This window comes from Phodopus roborovskii, unplaced genomic scaffold (genome assembly GCF_943737965.1).
Source record: "Phodopus roborovskii unplaced genomic scaffold, PHOROB, whole genome shotgun sequence".
In the NCBI taxonomy this organism is placed as follows: domain Eukaryota; kingdom Metazoa; phylum Chordata; class Mammalia; order Rodentia; family Cricetidae; genus Phodopus; species Phodopus roborovskii.
The window spans coordinates 98,800-122,438 of NW_026125529.1; the positions used below are offsets into that span (position 1 = coordinate 98,800).

Consider the following 23,639-nt stretch of genomic DNA (forward strand, 5'->3'; position numbering starts at 1 on the left):
GAGTGCCAATCACCTTTTAGAAGTGGTCTTTTCCCCTTATTAATCTTGGAAAAGCCCTCACAGATACATTTAGAGGTGTATTTTACTAACGTCTCGGGTACTTCTCAATCCAATTAAGTTGACAATCAAGATTAGCCATTGTATGACTACTCACCAACCTGACATCCAAATGTAACCCCCTAAACTACAACAGTCCATCCCTGGCACTCAAAATGCTCATACCCATCTCTTAATGCAAAATGCATTATGGCTTTCTCCAAGATTCAGACTCTTCATAGTTCCAACACTTTTCTAAGTCCAAGGTCTAAATTCTTCTGACCCTGAAGACAAACTCAACTATGAGTCCCTAAAAATCAAAACCAAGTCATACAATTCTAGGATACAATGGCACAGAATACTCCTGCTCTAAAAGATAGGAAATGGAGACATAGAAAAGAAGGTCAGGACCAAGAGAAGGCAAATCTGAGTCAGGAGCAGTTATCTAAAGGATGTCCTGTGTGGAAAGGCTTCAGCAGCTGTATCTGGATGCCACTGCAGGCCACCTGGCCTCTCTTATCAGTGTGGGTTAGTCTGGGTGAGTTCTCTATGATCACATACTCCAGAGCATTTTCATACCTGAACAGTCTGCACCATGCAGGCTGTCACATTGGCCTTCAAGCACTAGATAGTTAAGCATGGTGAGATAAGTCCAGGGGGAATTTCTGTGGGGGCAGGGTACCCCTAAAGTACTCTTCTCAAGGGAAAGCCACCCAAATTTACTCCTTCACACCCTTGAGCCTGTGATGGGTGGTGACTAGCTAATTCTTGTGCCTTCACGGCAAGAATCCCATTTGAAACCTCCTAAGCAGCTTTTCCTTCCTTCTTTCTGATGGGTCTTCTGCCTGACTTTCCCCTTAGTTAAAGGGAAGGCTCTGTTATCCAACTCAAAATTGGGAGAGCACGTCTCCTTAAACTACTTGCATACCACACCCTTCTTCATTTTTCTCCCTGGGCCCTGAAAAGGGTTTCTTTTACAGGCCAAGTCTAGCCTCATGACTCATCTCTCCACCTTCAAACAAGTATCATTTCTTTATTTCCCACCCTGGTTAGAGAAGTGGCTTTGATTCCTCTTGTTATTATCCCAACATAAAGTCAATTTTATTAAATTTAGCTTAAATCCAGTCAGTCTCTGTATGTCCAGGACCACTAGAGATTGGCCATTAATATTAGAGGGTCTTCCCTGTACTCAGTGTCGGCAATCTTGCCCTTCTAATCAAATGTCCTTACTGCTGCTCCAGGAAATCTCTTTAGTACAGGCATATACATTTTGTTAAATGATTTAATCCCAATAACTTTCTACAGCCTGTGTTTGCTGTACCCTCTCTCCTAACCACTCCCAGACCATTCCATGTAGATCTGTCTCATGTCTACTTATCAACCACAGAAAAGAACTAATATTCACTATAGAATATTACACTAGACTGACATAACACTTTTGTTTTGTTTCAGAGGTAGGGTCTTAAGTTTTGCTGTATTGCCCAAAACTCAAGACTCCTGAGTAGCAGGGTGTACAAGTGTGCACCACCATATCTGTTCAACAGAAGTTGCTTCAAATAATTTAATCCTTACAATAAATATACTCTCTGCATGGCCCCATCTACATCTTACAAACAAGGAAACTCAGGCTCAGAGACCTTAAATATTTTGCCCAAACTCGGTATTACAGAATGGCAAGGATTTCAACCTAAGATTTGAAATTATGGAGTCTATTTTCTATCTCCTGCCACAAGTTGTTTCTTTAGTTGTTTCCAAGAGTTACTCTTAATTCAATACTACACCAGCAGCAGGCGCTCCCAAAAGAACTATGTAAAAGACAGCTGAAAAGCTTCATGGTACAGATGTGGTGACAAATGTACTTGCTGCTGCTAAGTGAGAGGTCCAGAAAGAACAGGTAACTGTACAACCTTAGCTTTCACAACTAAACCTACACAAAGCATTTGTTTGAATCTTCACTAATTAGTTATTTTTAACTTTCACTTAAGCACTCCAGAAAAGGAACTGGTGGGTTATAAATATAACCTGTGCATTCAAAAAACAAAAACAAAAACAAAATCAGCAATCCTTTTGTACATCCACCGAGGACAGCATTTACTAATTTATGCAAGGCTACATAATTTCAGTACTGAAATTTAAGGCTCACAAAACTCACTTAAACTTTAAATTACCTCTTTTAAACACAAACTGAAAGGAAGTTCTATTCAAACAACTACCATTTGACAAGAAGCACATAAAAATTAAATCAAGACTGACACTCTGGCTCAATGGTAGAATGCTAGGTTTTATCCCCAGTACAAACAATTTTTAATAAAACCCTAATAAAGGGTTTCTATAGATAGCAATCAAGCTTATCCTTACTTCTTTAGGCCATTTCAAGGTTTTAAGAAATGGCTCTGAGAGAAGAAACATAAATATTCACATAAAGTCTGCTTCTAGAACAACCAAATCAAATACTCAAGTCCCAGAGATATTCTAAATACTTGCAATGCTTTATTTTATCTCTTTCCAAGTTAGCAAGTATCTACAGAATTTAAGGAAATACTTAAAGCAAATTTAGCATGTGGTTCATCAATCCCAATAAGTTATATATCCCAATTTTTAAAAAAATCTACACAAAGATGTTTTTAATCAATGTCTATGGCACATTGTATGGTAAAACACCCACACACATAAACATTTTTAAAAAATGAAGTAGTGATACAACACAAATGAACCCTAAAAACATTATCAATCAAGTGGATGTTAGGTGCAAAACACCACACATCAATCACATAAGTAATTTTTTGTGTTGTGTCAAATGTCCAGAAGAAGCAACTCTAGACAGAAAGTATATCGGCAGTGGGAATGATTAAATAGGCACAGGAAATCTTTTAGGCTGTAGAAACATTCCTAACTGGACATAGCCTTGGCTGTATAACGCTAACTTTCTAGAGATAATTTAATTATGAATTTAAACAAGTATACTACTTTAAGGTATATATCACCTAAACAGAGCTATTAAGGGGCAAGGGGAGGCCAAAGAGATGGCCCAGCAGTTAAGAGCACTGGCTACTCATCCATAGGACCTGAGTTTGGTTCTCAGTACCCACAGGGATCTCACAACCATCTTTAACTCTAGTCCCAAGGCATCTGGTGCCCTCTCTAGCATCTTTGGGCACCAGACATACATACAGGCAAAATATGAATACACTTAAACAAACAAAAACACAAACAAATAAATGTTCCTGGAAATGGGGGGGGGGGGTCACAGAAGGACGGGATAATAACTAAACTTGAACATGCTAGTTTTAAATTTTTATGAGTTGAGTGTAGTTCATTCACAGAAATGAAAACACCGCCACAAGATGACGTGAGTTCTACATATATTGCTTTAACCTAACACTAAAAGGTCACTCCAACTCAAAGCTTACCCTATCAGCAGAGGTTTTAATCCTGCCTTGCAACAATATGTATACAGGGAAAAGTACAATTTCAAAGATCTGCCTAAATGCACAGGTCATGTGATATATATATAATTTATCACCCCAGTAAAGACAACATAGGTAACAATGGCAACACAAGCTCAGAATCTTGTCTGGCCACAGTGATCAAGAAAGAAGGGTTCAAATAGAATGCTCTGTGTCTTTTGGCAAGGGTGACTAGGAAGAAGAGTGAACACGGGGGTAATCAAGCAAGGTTGGGGGAAGAACATGTGCAGAAAGCTGTGCAAGGCAGGGAGGGCGCATTTGTGCCAAGTGTACACAAGGCCTTTAGTCTGCTGCTAGGAGTAGAAAGGGTTCTACTAATCTGAGTTTATAAATGTTAGTCTGACTACTAGTGAAGTTTACCCTGGAGAGGACACAGGCAGTGAAACTAATAGGAATTTTAACAAGAAAATTAAGGTAATGGCTCAATACCCAAAACAGCAAAGGAAAACAAAAGCCTGCTGAGAAAGACGTGGAGAATTACGGTAAATGGACTGAATCTGTGACACTGGCACAAACCCGGAGAGAGGGAAAGACAACAACAGCTGCCTCAGATTTGTTCTTGAAAATCAATCTCCAACCGTTTCTCCTTCAATCCCAGGGCCGTCAATAACATTGCTAATATTCGGGGGCCGCAGAGAGGGCTCAGTTGTTGGGAATATATGCCGCTCCTGCAGAGGGCCAGAGTTCCCAGCACAAATTATCAGGCAGCTCACAACTACTTGAAACTTAAACTCCAGATCTGACAATGTCTCTTCTGGATTTGGAGAGAACCTGTGTAGGACGAATTCTAATTGGAGACAGATATCAGGGATAAAAGCTGAAGGATCAGAGAAGCAGAGAGCCAGCCACTAGAGTTCTTAACACTACCAATGCTAAGACCAGAGAGGCGATCCTGCCCTCAGACTGCCACTCGGCTCCAGTCTCCTCCTACCTTATTTTGTTCCTCTCTCTGCCCAGCCACCTCACTCCTGTCCCCAAGTCCCTAGTGCTAGGGTTAAAGGAGTGCCATCCCAAGTGCTGGGATCACCTTTAAACTGATTCACTCTCACGTAGACCAGGCTGGCCTTGAACTCACAGAGGTTCATCTGCCTCTGTCTCCTGAGTGCCGGGATTAAACGTGTGGCCACCACTGCCTATCTCTATGGCTAACTAGTGGCTCAGCTGTGCACTCTGTACACATCTGCATATATCTCTCCCTATATACTCAAAATTTGAAATAAAAATAAATCTTTAAAAAAATTTCAACCTAGCTATAACTCAGAAATGTTCAATGATTCAAGTAAGTTTATTTTTTCCTTAAAAATGGAAACATTTACTCTTCACCCTGAAATCCACTTCTAGGAATCTCTCCCCTAAATAAATAATCCCAAATCACAAGTAAATTCAAGTTTAGTCACTGCAAAAGACTAGCAATTAGTCAAAAAAAAAAAAAAAAAAAAAAAAAAAACACAGGGGACAAGAAGATCTCACTTTGGTATGTCCACACCATGGTGGCCTGTGTAATTACGGAAAGGAATGAGGAGGGCTTCTGGGTGCTGACCACACAAAGATTTCTCAGCAAACATTAGCTAATCCTAGCAGGAGACCTTCTATGTTTTCGGAAGAGCAAATGCCAACACACAGTCACAAGCACATTTGTTCTTAGGAAGATAAAGAACAAAAAAAAAAAAAAAAAAGCAAAAGCAAAAGCCACCTTCAGGAGGGAGGGCGCTGGCTGGGGAGCGAGGAAGTGAGAGCCCTTGGTGGGCTCCCTGGTAGAACTCAGGGGCATTGGGCTAACAAGGAGCTGGGTACTAAAGCGCTCAAGTGGGAGAGAGGGAACTGACTCCTGAAAGTTATGTTCTGACTTTCTTATGAACACACTTGTGCCCTCTCTCACACTCAAACACTGATAAATCGGGGTCACTGTGAATGAAGAAAGAGACATCTTTATTTTCACTAACCTGTCTGAAATGTGACAACCCCTTGCTGGTAAGAGACCACAGCATTTTGCAGTACTCTTCTTCAGTAACAAATTGAAGTTACGATCTTTAACCCCAGAACTCAGGTAGCCGTCTACAGAGGGAATTCTAGGACAACCAGGACTACAGAGAAACTCTATTTGAAAAACAAGAGAAAGGGGAGGGGAGGAGGGGAGGGGAGGGGAGAGGTAGAGAGACAGGAGGGGGAGAGAGGAAACACTGCAATGACTTTCACTGTCCTGTGACAGTCACTGTCAGTATCATTTATACTCACCAATACTGAGATTACAGTAGTTAAAAATACACTTACTAGCTTTTAAATGGAAAGTAAAGGTTAAGCCTCAGATGGACAGTCTGTGACATATGAACATTTCTCATGGTCCAAAAACAAAATAACAACAACAAAAACAATCCACAAAAACTGTGCTGGAGAGATGACTCAACAGTTAGGAGCACTGACTGTTCTTTCAGAGGACCTGGGTTCCATTCCCAGCACCCACATGGTAGCTCACAACCATCTGAAACTCCCAGGGAACCCAACACCTTCTTCTGACTGCATAACTGTGGTACATGTAGGCAAAAATCTCCTATACACATAATTTTTAAAAATTAAGTAAAAAAGATATATTGTAAGAGCTATAAAAAACATAGCTGCCTGTATGATCCCAACCAATTGTACCTGGTTTGAACAATCACTTAACATATTGTAAACAAACATGGAGTTCAAAAGTGAGTTGTTTCACAATTGTTCTAGACAAGCTAAATGATCAGTTAGACACCTGTAAGTGGGTTTCTGTGAAATTTTCTGAGGCACTAAACTGAATACTTGATTTAAAAGTTCTCATGCTGTAAGACCTCAAAAATAAGGAAGCCTGAAGCAACCTCACATGGCAATGAGTTATGTGAGGACGCACAACTAGAGAAAGAAGACAAGGGGCTTAACTTTACACGTTAACTCTGAAAAGAACAAAAAATGAAAATGCCCAGATGCACAGTTTAAAATATAAAACCCGGCCAGTCAATCAGCTCAGTGGGTAAAGGCTCTAAGCCTGATGACCTGAGGTTGACCACCTGGGCTCGCATAACTAAAGGAGAACCAATTCCTGACAGTTGCCTTTGACCTCCATAGTGTGTCATGGTGTGCATGCCTGCCCGATAAATGTCAATGTAAGTGTAAACGAACAAAACAAGTGAAGATCAAAAGAAACCACACCTCAAGAAATAAGCAGAAATGTACAGGTGTAGGCATCAGCCTGGGTAAAATCTTCATCTTCAAAGTATAAAACAAAAACGAACAAACAACCCAGAGATGAGGGCTGGCACTTACAGTAGAAGCCACTGAGACACAGCATCTTCTATGCTGCACTGAATACACACAGCCAGAAACACAAACCAAAAGGAGTTCATGTGATGAATGCAACACAGTGCAATCAATGGAAAGATCTATTCTGGAAAAGTCACCGACTGAAGTAACCGTCCAGAGACTGGTGGCCATAAAAAATGTTGCTCCAGATGAATAGCCAGTGGCAGAGGGCTTTGTACACAGGCCCTGCGTTCAATCCTCCACACTCGGGGGCAGGCAGGGCTCTACTAGGAGTGGGAAGCCAGAGAACCAGCCAAAAGCCCAATGGAGACGGAAACCAGCACACTCAAAGCAAGTGTGAGAAGAGGGTGGCAGACTCTGTAGCCAACAGCAACAGGGGCTGCCTTTTCCTGATAACGCTATCACAGCTGGATCCCAGAACACCTCAGATGTGAGAGCCTTTTCTCATCTGCCATTACATTATGACACCAGAATGAGGTCAGTTCCAAAGCTATAGTGCAAGTATAACTTACAAATAAACAGGATGACAACTATCATGCCTCAATTACCAAAAATAAATCACATACCTTATTCAAAAACCCTTTCTGCATGTCTCATGGTTGAATTTATGCGACCATGAATTCACAGCTAGATACAAAACAGACCATGTTCTCTGCCTTCCACTCCCTTAAACAAGTCTTTTGTAACCTCAACACTGTGTCCCAGCTCACCACCAGATGGCTGTGACATAGTAGGAACCCTTCCTGCCAATCATGACTTTCTTCCTTCTGAAACCTAGAGTAGTAGATGCTCATTAAAACCCATGAGCTTCTAATTAATATGCTTTACTAGAAAATGATTACAATCCATTAAACACAAGGACAGTACTGGAATAATGAACTTATTCAGGTAATATTTGTAAAACTTTCCTTAAAAAGGAAACTAGACGTTCATTGCTGATTTATATTTTGCACACATGAAACACACATATTCTACAAGACAGAAAACACTAGTAAACAAAATATATTATTTAATATTAAATGTTATGCTTACTTTCTTAATTCAAAATTAGGCTTTCTTAATAATTACTGCTATTTGGTTAAACAATGTTTTATTAAGTAAGTTTTACACGTACACAATCACTGGGAAGGAGGAGGCGTGGCAGCAGCATGAGGCAGCTGGTCACAGTGACCCAGTCAGGAAGCAGAGACTGACAGTGTATGTATAATGACTATCTGTAAACACAAAGTCTCACTCCCTTAGAGGTTTCACAAAAGCAAACCACTGATCCACAGGCCCATGGTTCTACGGCTAGAGTTGGGGCCTGCTGACAGTTCAACCTTTAGCACTCAACTGTACTCAAAATACACAATTGACTCTCTGAGGATACTTTGCAGGGGACCATGGCTCAGCACCCATTTATTGGCTCACAAACATTTGTAACTTCAGGTCCAGGAAATTCAACACTTTCTTCTGATCACTGCCACCTAGCACACACACATGATACACACATGCACGTGTGGGCAAATACTCACACACATAAATCCTGGGGGAGACCAAGAGCAAATAAATATATACATCGAGCGTCACAGTTCTGTCCTGCTCCTAGGACCCTCTGAAGTTAGCCAAGCTCTGACATCAGACCCTCAAAGTTTTACAAAAATTAATCCAGCAGCCTTCTCCTTTTGATCATTCTTGTTCTTCTTGATTGTTGAATATACATATTTACACAATCATTCTCTCAAACATATGTTTTCAACTACAGAAAACCTCAGATATCATAAAATATGGAATTTGCTCATACAAAACATCTAGTAATTAGTAAATAAGTTTTGTTCTCTTAGAACTGGTACCAGATGATTGTTAGACTAATTAATTAAGCCTAAATCTCTAAATAACATTAAAAGTACTAAAAATCACTTAATTTGTATTGAAGTTTAGCTCAGCCAACCTCTACACCCTTCCTACTTTGATCACTGATTACAAGGACACCAGGAACATTTAGAAAACTTGAAAATTTGCCAAGAAATATATGTACATGAGGCTCCAAAGGCGCCATAGAACTGACCTGACTGTCAAAATCTAGTTAAATTTTTTTCTATACTTACTTATGGGGTGAAAGAAGCTTGTGCCGCAGAGGAGGGGAGAGAGCAGACAGACAGACAGACAGACAGAGACAGACACACACACACAGAGAGAGAGAGAGAGAGAGAGAGAGAGAGAGAGAGAGAGAGAGAGAATGTGTGTCAAAGGACAACCTGCAGGAGTTGAGAGTTGGCTCTCTCCTTCCACCATGTGGACTAACCTCTGTGGTCAGGCTTGACTGCAGGCACTTTTACCTATACTAAGCCATCTTTGTATCAGTCCCCAAATAATCTAGTTTTAATTACTAAGAACTAAATTTTAATTTTCAGTCTCAGGGCAATAATCTAGCTGAATCCTATTTTTCCAATGATATAGACTAGTAATCTAATATGTTCTACTGCTAAAGAAAAATGGAATTATATTTTATCACGATCATCCACTTATATAGCATTTATGTTGTTCAAACTGAGAGCTATAATCTATTATTACCGTACAGGTCAGGAAATCAATTTAGTAAACAGCAACTGGAACTATTTTTTAAAGACTAACGTAGGAGCCTGGCAGTAATGGGGCACACCTTTAATCCCAGCACTCAGCAGAAGCAGGTAGATCTCTGTGAGTTTAAGGCCAGCCAGGTCTACAGAAGGAGTTCCAGGACAGGTTCCAAAGCAATACAGAGAAACTCTGTCTCGGAAAACCAAAACAACAACAACAACAAACAAAAAAGAGGAAACAAACAAACCTCATAGGACCTAACAAGGTATGTATTACAGGGTGAGTATTTCTTATCCAAATGCTCAGAACCAGTGTCTTTTTTTTTTTTTTTTCCTTTCAGACTTTGGAATGTCATAGACACATATAAGATTATGTTCTACACACATCTTACAAACACAGGCTGAAATGAAGTTAGTCTTATACAGCATTATCAGTGTGCCAAGGTTTTGACAGTGACCAGGTCACATGAAATCTGATATGGAATTTCCCACTTGGAACATTGAGCTGGTCCTCAAAGTTTCTGATTTTAAGCATCTCAGATGCCTGCTGTACTATACAGAAACACTACCAGAGTGTATGGTACTTGAAACTCTCACTCCACAACTTACTAGTAGATCTCTTTACTGCTAAATCTCTTTCATTGTCTGTTTGGGGACAATTCAAGTCTCCCAGTCAAAATCAAGTAAATAAATACTGCCTGTAAATTCCACAATACTTCTGCTATGATGATACTGACTGAGCCAGTGATGTCCCCAAATCCACACCAAAATGTTCCCAGCACCGGTGCATGATAATGGTCCCTTGTCCCTTCCCTTTGCCTCTCTCTGAGGTCTGTGCATGACAACTGCTTTGGCTAAGATAAAATATGGCAAGACTGAGGCAATGAGCTCTACCTTCAGCTCACTGTCTCCACAGTCCTACTCAGTCAGTTTCCAACAGTTTCATGTGCACAGTGACCCTTTGTCCTGTGGTCAGCGAGTAAGGCCTGAAGAACTTCCTGCTCAATAAGAGTGTGAAAGTAGCACATCATGGGAACATGAAGCTATTTATCACCTCATCAGGGATTTCAAAACCCCCCATTCTATTGTGCTAAAATAACTCAGAGCTCTCCTTGGTTAAGCCAGCAATCAAGCATACTTCCTCCTATACCACTACAAATTAGTTGAGAATATGCACTTCTTTTATTTCAATGCTTGTTGATGCGTGGAGGGGTCATGAATACTAGGCAAGCACTCTCTTGCATAGCTGCAGCCTTGTAGTGGTATTTTGTTTGTAATCTAATAAAGTTTACCTGAAGATCAGAGTGCAAAGCTAAACCACTAGTTAGCCGTATAGGGCAGGCAGTGGTAGCCACACCTTTAATCCCAGGAGACAGAGCTCACACAAAGGTGGCCCCAACAATGGGATGATACGCCTTTAATCCCAGCACTAGAGAGGAGCATAAGGCCTTGAGTGACTCTCGGGGAGTCTGAGGGTTAGCGGAGAGCACTACAGTCTGCAGTCAACGGGATGGGGATGGCCCATTTCCGTCTGAGCCTGGGTAGAGTGAAGAACTCTCTAGTGGCTTGGCTGCTTTGCTTTTCTGAGCTTCAGCTTGAACCCCAAAACCTGTCTGTGGGTTTTTATTTTTTTGTGTTACACATGCTTACTATCTTACTACTATTCTTTAAGGCAGGTCACTAGGTTGTAGGGGCTAACCTGATCCATGATCTTCCTGCATTGGCCTGCTGAGTAGTAGAGGCTTTCATTCTTCACACCAGACCCAACTTGGGAGTTTTACATTGTTTGATTTGAAAACATTTTTCTACTGTGCTGACCCCAAACAAAGAAATGTGGGGTTAAGTGCACCCCTCCATTCTCAGGAGACCCTGGTAGTACCCAAGAGTTCATAGTAAGTTCCATGTCACCTCATCTGCCAACCCCCATTCTGAGCATGTGGTCATGCTGCATTTATAAGAGCCATCCCATCTGTGTGTATGTGTATTCATGCATGTGCATGCTAGAGGCCAACTTTAGGTGTCCCTCAGATGCCCCCACCTGCTTTGGGTTTTGTCCGTTTTTGAGATGACCTGTCTCATCCTGCAATACCAACTTCCCCTTAGAAGATGTTTTCAAACAGATAAGCCTCCAGAATTTTGTACATGCTGGAGATTTTTCTTGAACTGTTTGGTTTTCTTTTTAATTACAAAATCTTCAGTTTGCATAACCTGCTTTTATCCGTCAAAATATAAAAGTGGTAACTAGGGTTTCTAGCTTTTGTCTTCATAACTGGACCCAGGCTGACCTACCCTCCCCGGGTTACAATGGCCCTCCTACCTCAGGCTCTCCAGAAGATGACATTGCAAGGAGTGTTGAGGGCAGCTCCTCTGCAATATCTGAGTCTGGCCCTAGATTCAATTCCCCAGCACCAAAAACCAAACAGAAGACCCCTGCTGCGTGTGTTTTACGTAAGCCTGAAGCCCAATCTCCATTTGGAGGTGTTCATGTCGGCTACCCTTACACCAGCTGTAAATGGTGTTGCACAGATTCACACACGTCCCTGCACTTGTGTAGTGTAGGGAGCCTCAAAAACAAGCAAATCAGCACAGATGACTGGAACTGATAACATAGACCTATAATTCCAGCTACTAAGGAGGCCAGGGAAGTGTTCCCAAATCTAAGGCCAACCTAAGCTACAGAGACAGGTCAAGGCTAACCCAGACAACTTCTAGACATCTTGTCAAAATGAAAAAAAAAAAAAAAAAAAAAAAAAAAATTCAAAAGGGCAGGGAGATAAATTACAGCTCAACAGCCGTTTGCCTACCAAGGTCCCAATAAGCCCAATAACAAAACTACTATGGTGTCATAGTTTTGCTGTCCCGTAACCTGCTTCATTTATTCAGGTATTGCTCACAAAGGGCTTTCAAGCTTATCTTCAAGCAGCATATTTTGAAAATCATTATTCATGCTTCCAGATGAAAATATACTTTTTTTTTTAAGATAACACTAAAATTACAAAAATCCAGATTTCCTCCCACAGTTTTAGCAGCACTAAGATTTTATTACAAGGGACTGGTGAGATGTCCCAGCAGATGAAGGTACTTGTTTGATGATCTGAGTGTGATCTTCAAGTCCACATGGTGGAAAGAGAAAACCAACTCCTCAAAGTTGTCCTCTAACCTTTTCGTGGTGATGTGCCCTTGTGCATGAACACACACATACACAAGTACATTTTTTTTTTAATTCTGAAAAAGGAGTTAACAGGTAGAAATGAGTCTATTCATTATAAATATTAGGACAGAAACAAAACTTTGGAATAGCCAAAGTGATGTCATACATTAAAAACAAAAGAAAAGGGAATGACAAAACGGAGAACTTGTTGATTTTCCAGAGGACTCAAGCTAGGTCCCCAGTGCCCACTTGGTGGCTTACAACAGCTATTAACTCCAGTTCCAGAAGATCTGACCACCCTCTCCTGGCCTCCTCTAACACCAAACATATACATGGCACACATATATTGTTTTAGTCATTGTTCTATTGCTGTGAAGAGACACCATGACCAAGGCAACGCTTATAAAAGAAAGCCTTTAATTGGAAGCTGGCTTCCAGTTTCAGAGGCTTAGTCCATTTATCATTATGGCAGAGAGCATGGTGGCAGGCAGGAGTGGTGCTGGAGAAGTAAGTAGCTGAGAGCTATATCCTAACCCACAAGCAGAGAGAGGGCGAGAAAGACAGAGACAGAGTGCACATGTGCCTGTCCTGGCATGGGCTTTTGAAACCTCAAAGCCCAAACCAGTAGCAATACACTGCCCCCAAGACCACACCTTCTCCAACAAAGCCATACCTCCGAATTCTTTCAAACAGTGCAAATGGCCAAGTCAATTATACCCCAAACATGTACAAAACTACCACTGAAGAGCTAACAACAGGCTGAGTCTTCAACATCCCTATAACTTCCCTTCTTTTTCTATCTTCTGGGTCCCCTGGTCATAGCGGCCTACCTCTCTCTACATATTTTCTGAAATAGATGGTCTTTCATCACTATACCCAATAAGAAGCATTCAAGTTGAATTTCAGACTATCTGGTGACTAACATCATACATTTCTGTGACACATGTCAAAGTCTAGTTCCAACCAGAACAGCAAAGATGGACTTCTGCCAATGTGAGCATTTGCGAGGGGAAAGCTGAGAAGCAGCAGCCAGTAAGTCAGAAAGCACATATATGCACGTCTGGCACAGACAGTGCTGAACATCAGTGTTCTGCGACACTACCCGTCCTCTTTGGTGTCCTTCCCAAGCCACTCTTCCACTTCCCCAAAGTAAGCCTGGCACCTGCACCCTTCCTCGGACCACTCCATTTGGGACTTAGAAGTCTGTGAGCTCCATGGCTCATCAACCTCATGCTCATACAGGGTTCCAAACCTTTCCAGGAAGGAAGGACTAAGTTCTCACCTTTTCTCTGTGGTGTGAGTTTAAGATGCCTATCAGGCAGAGATAACTATTTTAGTGTATATATAGTGTATTTAGTGTATATAGTGTATTCTATGTAGTAAAGGCATTTCCCTCTTGAATCTGGTGACAGTTTCTATGCATTTTATGCAAATTTCTGTGTACCTATCTTCTCTCAACTCCCCAAAAAAATTGAAATCTTGCAGTTTTCCAAAGCATACACTGTGTCTGTCAAGTAATTAATTTTTAGTTTTATTACTACACATGAAGGCACTACAGTTCCAACATTCAACTTAAAATGTATCTCCTATTAGGAGTTATGAATTAAGCAAAACAGGATGGGATGCTCAGCTAGCTGCCCAGATGGCTCTGCAGGGAAAGGCCCTGCCCCCAGGCCTGGTGACCTGAGTTTGATCTAAAGAACCCACATAGTAGAAGAAAAGAGCTGAGTGCTACAAGTTTGTCCTCTGACTTGCACAACTGTTTGGTAGGTGCCTGTACACAGACTTGTGTACACATATATATCTTCAAAGGAAAAGAAAGGAAACCTCCACTAAGAAGGCTATTTTAAATAAACAATAAAATATCAAAACATAGTGAGCTTCATGAGATTGAGACATTTTAATGGAAAAGGTCTAAAGTGTGTAGAAAATGATGCAGGGGGATGAATGAGAACAGAGACAAAGAATGGGACTACCAAGTCAGACATCTGACCCCCCTACTCATTAGCACATGGGAAGGGGGAGCAGGTAACTCAAATACCAAGTCATTTCTGCACTGAATAAGCACAATGGCCTACCTTGGCAGTGGTTCTTATATTACTATTTTCTTAGAACTTAAGCTTTTGAAAATTATCTCACTATGTTGGGAATGTAGCTCAGTGGTGGAGGACTTGCCTAGCATACAGAGTTTGAGGCTTCCCTGGGTTCCATCCCCAGCACCTTGACCCCAAAAACTTCCAATTCAGTTGTCTATCTATAAATAAGTGTGCACTATAAAAACTGGCAAAAAAAAAAAAAAAAAAAAAAAACTAAAATGAACCACTTCTTAAAGATAATCACTACTAACAGTTTGTCTTCCAAAAATTCATACTCACACAAACTGTATACATTAAATATTAATTTTTAGTATTTTTTGTACTTTAATATACAATACAGTATTACAGAAATGCAAATATTTACCTAAATAATGCTAAAATAGTCATCCACAATAACTCCAAACTAAAAAATGCACAATAAGAAGGCATTAAGCCAAGTGGTGGCAGCACACGCCTTTAATTCCAGCACTTGGAGGCAGGGATAGGCTGAGTCCCAGGCCAGCCTGGTCTACAGAGCAAGCTCCATGACAGCCAAAAGCAACATGGACAAACCTTTTCTTGGGGTTAGAAGGCATTCAATCACATTGGAGGGGGGGAGGGAATCATTAATCTATTATCACTTTCTATATCATTAACAAAGCACTTAAAATCAGGCTAGCTATTTTGAAAGTTTCTGTTGCAGTTTGCTCTTGAAAAATTGTACTTAGTGGGGACTAAACAAGTGGCTTAGCAGGTAAGAGCATTTCCTGAGGACTAGGGATCAGTTTCCAAAACCAACATGGTGGCTTGGAACTCCAGTTCTGAGAGATCCAATGATCTCTTTAAGCCTCTAGGCACCAGGCACACACATGGTACATATACATATATGCATGTAAACACCCACACATGAAAAAGGACTTTTAAAATTACATTTACTTAGATTATTTTTCTAGCAATGAATAGGCATACTTCTCCATCTTCTCAACAGGAGTGGCTTATTTTAAAATATCACAATTCCCACTTCTGTGAACTCCACTAGTGAAGCCGAAACTTCCTCACATTTTCTACTCTAGGCTATCCCCCCCTTTTTTGCCATGTGAAAAAATCCATTAGTTTCAAGCCCTCTTTGATAGTCTAAAAATTAAATTTGGTAGTAAAAACATTTGTTAGTTTGTCATTTGCCCTTTATTCTGTTTACAATATTTTATAAGGATGTATTACAATTCTGAATTGGACCATCTTCTTTAAAGTCTGTATTTTTGGTATTAAGTTTCTCTACCCCGACTTGAAATTGCTATATTTTGGTTAATTTTTTCTAAAAAATATTTTAAGAGCACATAATTTCACCTAAAATCACCACCATTTTACTTACTTAAACCATTTTAATTACTTATAGCAGTGCATACTTATACAAACTTAAAATTGACAGCCTGTTTTCTTAAGTATTTTCTGACACAGGCCTTTAAAAAACTGTTAGCTTATTAACTGGTTTTAAGAATTTTTGCAAGAGTCATAACATCACACTCAAAGTTCCACAACTGTTCTTGTCTACACCATCAGTGCCTAAGTTCTCTCCAATGTTTTCTTTTCCCTTCTTTTTCCTCTTTTTGCTTTTTGAGACAGGGTTTCTGTGTAGCCCTGTCCTGGAACTCAATTTATAGACCAGTCTGGCCTTTGAACTCACAAAGATCCACCTGCCTCTGCTGGGATTAAAGGTGTGTGCCACCACTGCCTGGCTTCTCCAGTGTTTTCTGAAGGACCAGGAACTCATTCTTGGGAGCCAACCATAGTTACGTATGATGCATTCTGTTGTAATGATCAGACATCAATCCTAAAAAGTGATCTCACTTTAGTTCCTACTAATCTTTCTCTCCATTTCATATAAATAAATTTAAAATTTAAAGTTAAACTGGGATCACCATCTTGCTCTAACCTCCCACCTGGGCTTTATACCTTCTTAGCCTTGATGGAAACTACACGAAGCTCAGGACCCTTCTTTTTTCTACAAGGAGTGTTAAACGTCAGTCCTTACACTTCATGGGGCTTTGCAATGGAAGGATGTACATGAATGTTGACATGAACATTGTGCTAGGTACTAGGATGGGATTTGTTCTTCCCTATCCCTGGGTAAAGTTCAGTCTAGTGGAAGAAACCACCAAGTGTCATCAGAAGGTTAAGCACTGAGATAGTACCATAGGCAGGACATCATGAGGACCAGGGAAAGCTTCTAGACAGGATGCAGGGCCAGCTTTCCTGAGATGGAGATGCCGAAGCTGACAAGAGGTAAGAAGGAAGGAAACATGAAGTTCACACAGAACAGAAATGCAATCAAGCTGAACACGAGCAGAATTATCTCTCTTCTGCCCGGGTTTCCCAAGGGGAAAATTAAATACTATCAGATGTGGGCTTTTTAGAATTCTGGTGGTCAAACATGAATGGTATGCTATCTTTTATAAGGTAGTTCCCCAGGGTGCACCGCTTGTTTAAAAGTTACGGCATTCCCACGAATCCATATACTTTAAGGGCCTAAAGAAAACTTAGATGGATTCACTTAAGACCACCTTAAGGTGCTTGCTGCCAAGATTTAAGGGACTGAGTTTGGTTCCTGGGACCCACAAGCTAGAGGAAATAGACTACTCAAGTTTGTCTTCTGGCTTCCACATGTATGCTATGGTGGCTAGACAAGTGTACTGTGTGGTTCATACACATGCAAGCATGTCTGCTTACACACACTTTAAAAATGAATTTAGAGCTGTCCCTTACAATAGACAGTTAACAGCTTTCTCTCCAGACACATCTAAAAGATAATTTCAAAATGAAACCACTGATCCTCAAAGACAACTCACCCTATGATTTCATTGGTAAGAGTAGAGAGACTATGCTTTGGGACTTACAGAGGGCTCAAACTGCAAGTAATTCACAACTTTTGGAGGCCCTAACAAATTAAATCTGAGGAATGCCAGGTAACTTTGCTTGACTTAAAAGTGTGTTCCTTTAACTTCATTTTCCATACTGAAACTTTCCCACAGAAACTTTTGGTACAACTGGGCCGCCTACCATCCCAGTCGCAAGCAGCCTTAAATAGTAACTCTATTTACTTCAAAGGCAAAGGGATAAAAGCAAGCTTTCATCAATCAATCAATCAATCAATCAATCAATCAATAACTGGAAAAGTCTGAATAGTGACCCCTTAAACCAGTAGTATTATTTCACACTGTTTGGATTTCCACAACTAAAGAAACCTTCAACATTCCCCCCTAGGACATAGTAACCAGTTATGGGGGGAAGACACAAGAATGACAAAATTCACTCTAGAGAAGCATGCAACATAAAGTTTGCACTCTTAACCAGCTCAACAGGACTATGCTTTCTGCAGCCAAAACTAGGGGCAGTAGGATTAATTTAGTTGGTCCAGAAACTTCATTCAAGGCACCACCAAGATCATGTTCTATGTTATTTGAGGGATACAAAGTAAAGGACTTATTTATTCCCTTATCTTCAATGATCTCATAGTCAAAATGTATGGGAAACAAGCCTGCATGGACAACAAGCCTGCACCGACAAAATTAAATAAAGAAGGTGAAGCTTCCTAGAAGACACCTGGCCAAATCAGCTCAGATGTATGTGGCATATTAGGAATTCGGGCCACACCTACCAGGGCCTGACCATAAGGCTCAGTAAAGACAGTTTTGCAAACTGGTGAAACTTTCTAGCATATTTAAAGTTGTTTGGCTTTTTAGAAAAATAGTTTTTTTTTTTTTGTTTTTTTGTTTTTTTTTTTTAAAACTGATGCCAATGGGGAGGGAGGAAAGGAGAAGGTTAGCATTTTCAGAAAGCACTTGGCCTTTTCTCCAAGGCTTAGTAAGAAGTGCTCCCCCAAAACCTCCAAAAATGGGCATAAAAGAGATAAAAACAGGCCAGTCTTGTGTTTGCATACTCAGAATTTAAATTGATATACAGAACTGTTTCAACTTATTACGGGAAGCAACAAATACACATTTTAAGTAAAAATAAAATCTAACACCTTGAAACCTTTTCACGCACAAAGAAAACTCCCATGTCCTTATTTTCTTGAACTACACTCGACTCTTCAGTGTGGTTAGGTTTTTTAGGTCCTGGAAACTTAAAGTAAAAAGGAACTTTGTTCCTCCAGTGTCGCTCCTGTAAGCGCCTTTCTTAAAAAAAAAAAAAAAAAGTGATCATTTATTCCCACTCTCGGCCCTTGGCTGTTTTAATGACACTCCAGCAAAGAGCGAGCAACTAACAACACTCGGACAACTCGGCTGCATTTTAGTGCGTGCGCCCTTACCGCAAGCCCCCAACGACTCCGAACTAACTACGAGCACCAACGGTGGACCTCGTTGGAGGGGGGGGGGAATCTTCTCTTTGGCAGACCTGGCTGCTCCCGTAACTTTGAAGATCGGGGCTCAAGGAATAAGCGTGCATGCGTTCCTTCCTTCCTTCCTTAATCCGTGGACAGGTGACAGGAAGAGGGGGCGTTCAGGACCACGCGGGATTTAACACTAGCGGAGCGCGAGCCCCGGGACCCCCCGGCACGGTCCGCCTGGCCCGGCGCCCGGTTACCTTTGGGGGTCAGAGCGCGCGCTCCCGCCGGGCCCGGGGGCGCGCCGAGGCCGCCGCGCTGGGCCCAGCCCGACTCCAGTGCGCTGGCGGCCGCCTCAGGGCTCCGTGCGTTAGGGAAAGCACAGCGCATCCCTGAGCGCCTGGCGGGCCGCGCTCCCGAGGGAGCGGAGCCCGGGGCGGCACTGTTACCCAATAATCATGCCCCGCACCGTCGCAACAATGCGGGCCCCGGGTTCCCCGAGAGCACGACGGAACCAACAGGGCCGAAGGGGAAGGGAGGGGAGGCGCGCGAGGCGCGGAAGCCGGCGCCACACACACACACACACACGCAGGCCGCGCCGAGTCCGGCTTTTTCCCAGTGCGTAGCCCGGGCCTGGCCCCGCGAGTCCCGGCCCAGGCCAAGCCCAGCCGGCCGGCCGGGTGACTCAGGCCCGGGCCTGCCGGCTCCGTTCCGCTCCGCTCCGCCCTCGGCGTCCTCCGCCCACGACTTCCCTGCCCGGCCGCCATTCCGCCCGGCCGCGGCTCGGCGCGACTCGGCGCCTCAGGCCTCGCCGGCAGCCGGGGCTCCGCCGCCGCGGCCCGAGTCACTGCGACGCCGCGGCTCGGCCGGGGCCTGCGCCGCCTCCCGCCGCCGCCGCGGCCCGAGCAGCGCGCTACTCACCCGCATCTCCGGGCGCCCCCCGACGCTCGGGCGACCGAGTGTGGTGCTCGCGGGGCCCGCCGAGGTCTGGCCGCGTCCCTCAGCGCCCGGGCTGCCCCGCCTGGAGCTGCGTGCGACACGGCGCCCGCTCCTCCTCCTCCTCCCCTGCTGCCCGCCTGCCGGCCCTCCTCCTCCTCCCGCCGCCGCCGCCGCCTGCACCACGCAACCTCCGCCCTCCGCCGCTCCCCGCCCTCCCGGCTTCACCGGCTCCGGCGACCACGGGGCGAAGCTGTGGGGGAGGGGAGGGCCGGAACGCGCCGCCATCGGCGTCGGGGACGGGCGGGGGCGGGGGCGGGGGAGGAAGGGAGGGAGGGGGCCGAGAAAAACCGTCGCTGCCATCGCCCGGCCAGCGGCGCCGCAACCGCCCGCCCTCCCGCAGGCCCCGCTCGGCGCCCGCGTTCCTACCTGCAGGCCGTGCATAGCCCCTGCTTCCCCGAGGCCGAGCCGGGCCCCGCGGGACGCGCGGGGTCCTCCGCCGGGTTTTCCCGCCGCCCTCGCGTCGGCTCGGCCTCTCAAGTCTCCGCTTCCCGCCACTTCGGTCCTCTCGTGGGGGATGAGCTGAGGTTGGGGGCCCCCGGCTCTGAAGAAACTTCCGGAAGCGGCTGCGGGAGCCCGGCGGGAGCGGGGCTTGCACCGGCCCGGCCTGCCCCGCCCCTCTGCTGCGCGCTGATCCCGGTCCCGGCAGCTGACATGGACCGCGGCGGCCTCAGTGTCCTGGAGCTGATGCACAGGCGATGTCCCCGACCGCCAGCCGAGAAAGTCAGAGGGGCAGGCGGCCCCCAGATGAGCGCAGACCCCGGCCCCCGTGCTGCCTGCAGGCCGTGTGTGTGTGTGTGTGTGTGTGTGTGTGTGTGTGTGTGTGTGTGTGTGTGTGTGTGTGTGATCTCCCTCTATAATACTTTATACAAACTTTGAGTGTGTGTGTCTGTGTATGTGTGTCCATCTCTAATACTTTATACAAACTAAAGTAAGCTTGTGTATGTGTGTCAGTGATCTCCCTCTCTAATACTTTATACAAACTTTGTGTGTGTGTCTGTGTGTGTCCGTCCATCTCTAATACTTTATACAAACTGTGTGTATCGTGTGTGTGTGTGTGTGTGTGTGTGTGTGTGTATGTATGTATGAGCACAGACCCCCTTGCTACCTGCAGGCCTTGGGTGTGTGTCTGTGTGTCCCTCTCTAATACTTTATACACTTTGTGTGTGTGTGTGTCCATCTCTAATACTTTATACAAACTTTGTGTGTGTGTTTATGAGCACAGACCCCGACCTCCTTGCTACCTGCAGGCCTTGTGTGTGTCTGTGTGTCTCTGTGTGTGTGTCCCTCTCTAATACTTTATATACAAACTAAAGTAGCCTTATCCTTTAAACTTTTGATCTCTGTAAGGTTCAATTTTGGATATAGTTGGAATTTGTGATCACAACCTGGGATGGCATGAATGGTATTTTTACATCTAGAATAATTTCATCCATTGGAAATCAGCTGTCTTATGTTTGTAATATTCATTTGTAAATTTGGCAGCACCCCTCTGCCATAGGTAAGAGGCTAGACCTAGTTAGAGGAAGCTGTTTTAAAATCCAGTTCAGATCTGCCATCTAATTCCCCGAACAATCGAGGAAAGATTTTGAGTTAGGTCATCATCTGGGCAAAAGATGTGTTTGGTGTAACTTGCTGTTTTCAGCAAACTAGAACATTGCAGACTCTAATGCAGTGCTACTTTAGGGACAGAAATCCTTAGCCGACCTGACAGTCCCATAATTGTTTTTAACTCGGCCAAAAGAAACTTAGGTGTATTTAGTAACTTTTTTCCTTTTCTCCTTTTTTTTTTTAGATGCATGTTAAGGGTGGAGATTAAAAATCAAAAAAGTTTGTCCCATTTTGTATATTTTAGCTGCTTTCATTTTAAACTGAATTCCTATGTGTTCAAAGGTAGTTTACCTCCTCTTCATATTCCCTAATCTTGGGTCTTCGATCATCGTTCTGTGTGGTCTGCTTTTCTGTGATTTCCCACCTCTTAGACATGAGTTGTGTGCATCAACTTTGAGGGTGCCCCTCCAGCCGGTTTCGCCTCAAATGCAAGTGTTTAGTCCCACTGATTTAAGTCTCTGTTACCTACCGCCAGCACTATCATCTTTGGTGGCTGGACTATTTCACTCACCTGTGTCCACTTCGCAACCAGATTCCATCTGTTCTGAGCGGATAACCCTACCAAACAGGACAAAAGATGTAATAGTAATTTTGCTTCTCAAAAAAAAAAAAAAAAAAAAACCCTTAATCTCTGTGTCAGCAAACCTGGTGCCTTTCGGGATGAGCTATTTGTAAATTTGTAAAGATAGTGACACTAGAATCAAGGTTAAAAAACGGTCTCACAAGGCCAAAGTCAACGAGATTAAAAATACAGCTTCGGAAATTAGAGCCAATAAAATAGGTGGGAAAGCTTAAGTTTTAGGTTTAAGTGGCTGTTTTTTTAAAAACCTCATTGCCTGCTTCCCATATGTGCCCTTAGGTGTGCCTCGGGGACAGAGATTTCCCTTAAGTTTGCCTCCTTTGGCATTGTTCTGGAAGAACCCTGGAGCCTGCCCAAAGCAGGTTCACTACCAGTCAAATGGAAGAGCACCGAGTCATTTGAAGAGCCATGGGAACGATTATTTCTAAGACTTGGGTGAGGAACTAGCCATCTGTGCAAAGGGAGGGGATTTCACAGGTTGGTTTCCAAACTGATCTGGCTTGGGCTGTTCCCAGCGATGTAATTACTAACTCGGGGCCCCTGCAGATCCGAGAACCAACCTGGGAGGAAAAGAGCAAAACCAAAATCTGAAACTAGTAGAGTTTACAGTTTGTCTTCAACACTTATTAGCTGGGTAGTTTTGAGCAACTTCATCTGATACAGGGGTGAAAATAATAGTACCTCGGTGCCTGAGGTTGGAAACCACAGATTTAGTGAACCACTCCTTCTATCCAAGTTTCAAATGTTATAACCGTAAGAATTTCACTATTAAGCTTTACAGTATACTCTAATCTCTCTAGTTTCAAGACTGTGATTTATAATTTTCTCATGTGTATTAGTGTGCTGCCTGCACATATATGTAGCCAGATTCTGTCCTGCTCTTCCTCATCCATGCCTGGTTGCTGAGGGAGGCCAGAATAGGTTTCAGAGTTACTCCAGGTCCAGAGTTACAGATAGTTATGAGCTACCACATGGGTACTGGGAATTGAACCCAGGTCCCCTGCAAAAATAAGTTGTAGATGGAGTTTGCCTGAGCTATCAGCCAAACAGTTTGTAATTCACATAACCATCTGTGTATTTATTTGGGACTAAACTGCTGGAGGACCAGGCGGGACCAAAACTCCATCTATAGATAAGTGCTCTTAATCTCCCGAGCCATCTCTCCAGCTTTTGAAATAGTTGTTATAAAAGGAATAGGCTGGACATAGTGGCAAATGCCCTTTAATCCTAGCACTCCAGAGGCAGAGAAAGTATATCTCTGAATTTAAGGTCAACCTGATCTACATAGTTCCAGACCAGCCAGTGCCACAAACTGAAACCTTAAAAAAAAAGAAAGGGATCAGTCAAGTAAATTGTATTTTTGAAAAGTATTTTATTTGTGTGTGTGCGATTTTGAAGACATTTTTTATTACTATATATATGTATTGAGGGGATATGAAGAGTATGTATTTGCATGTGAGTATATGTATCTGTGGAGGTCGTAGTTGTCTAATCCCCTGGGGCTGGAGTTACAGGTTGTTGTGAGCAGCCCAATGTGAGTGCTGGGGACTACACCT

At 43.2% G+C, this 23,639-nt stretch overlaps 1 protein-coding gene across 1 annotated transcript in view; it reads right to left on the bottom strand.

The window, feature by feature from the left end:
- Positions 1–20,001, bottom strand: part of LOC127216131 (cullin-1) — a 75,060-nt gene extending 55,059 nt beyond the window's left edge. The window contains exon 1 of the mRNA XM_051176679.1: positions 19,818–20,001. The gene's annotated coding sequence lies outside the window, so the exon portion shown is untranslated. The remainder of the gene's footprint in view (positions 1–19,817) is intronic.
- Positions 20,002–23,639: the final 3,638 nt, after the last annotated feature.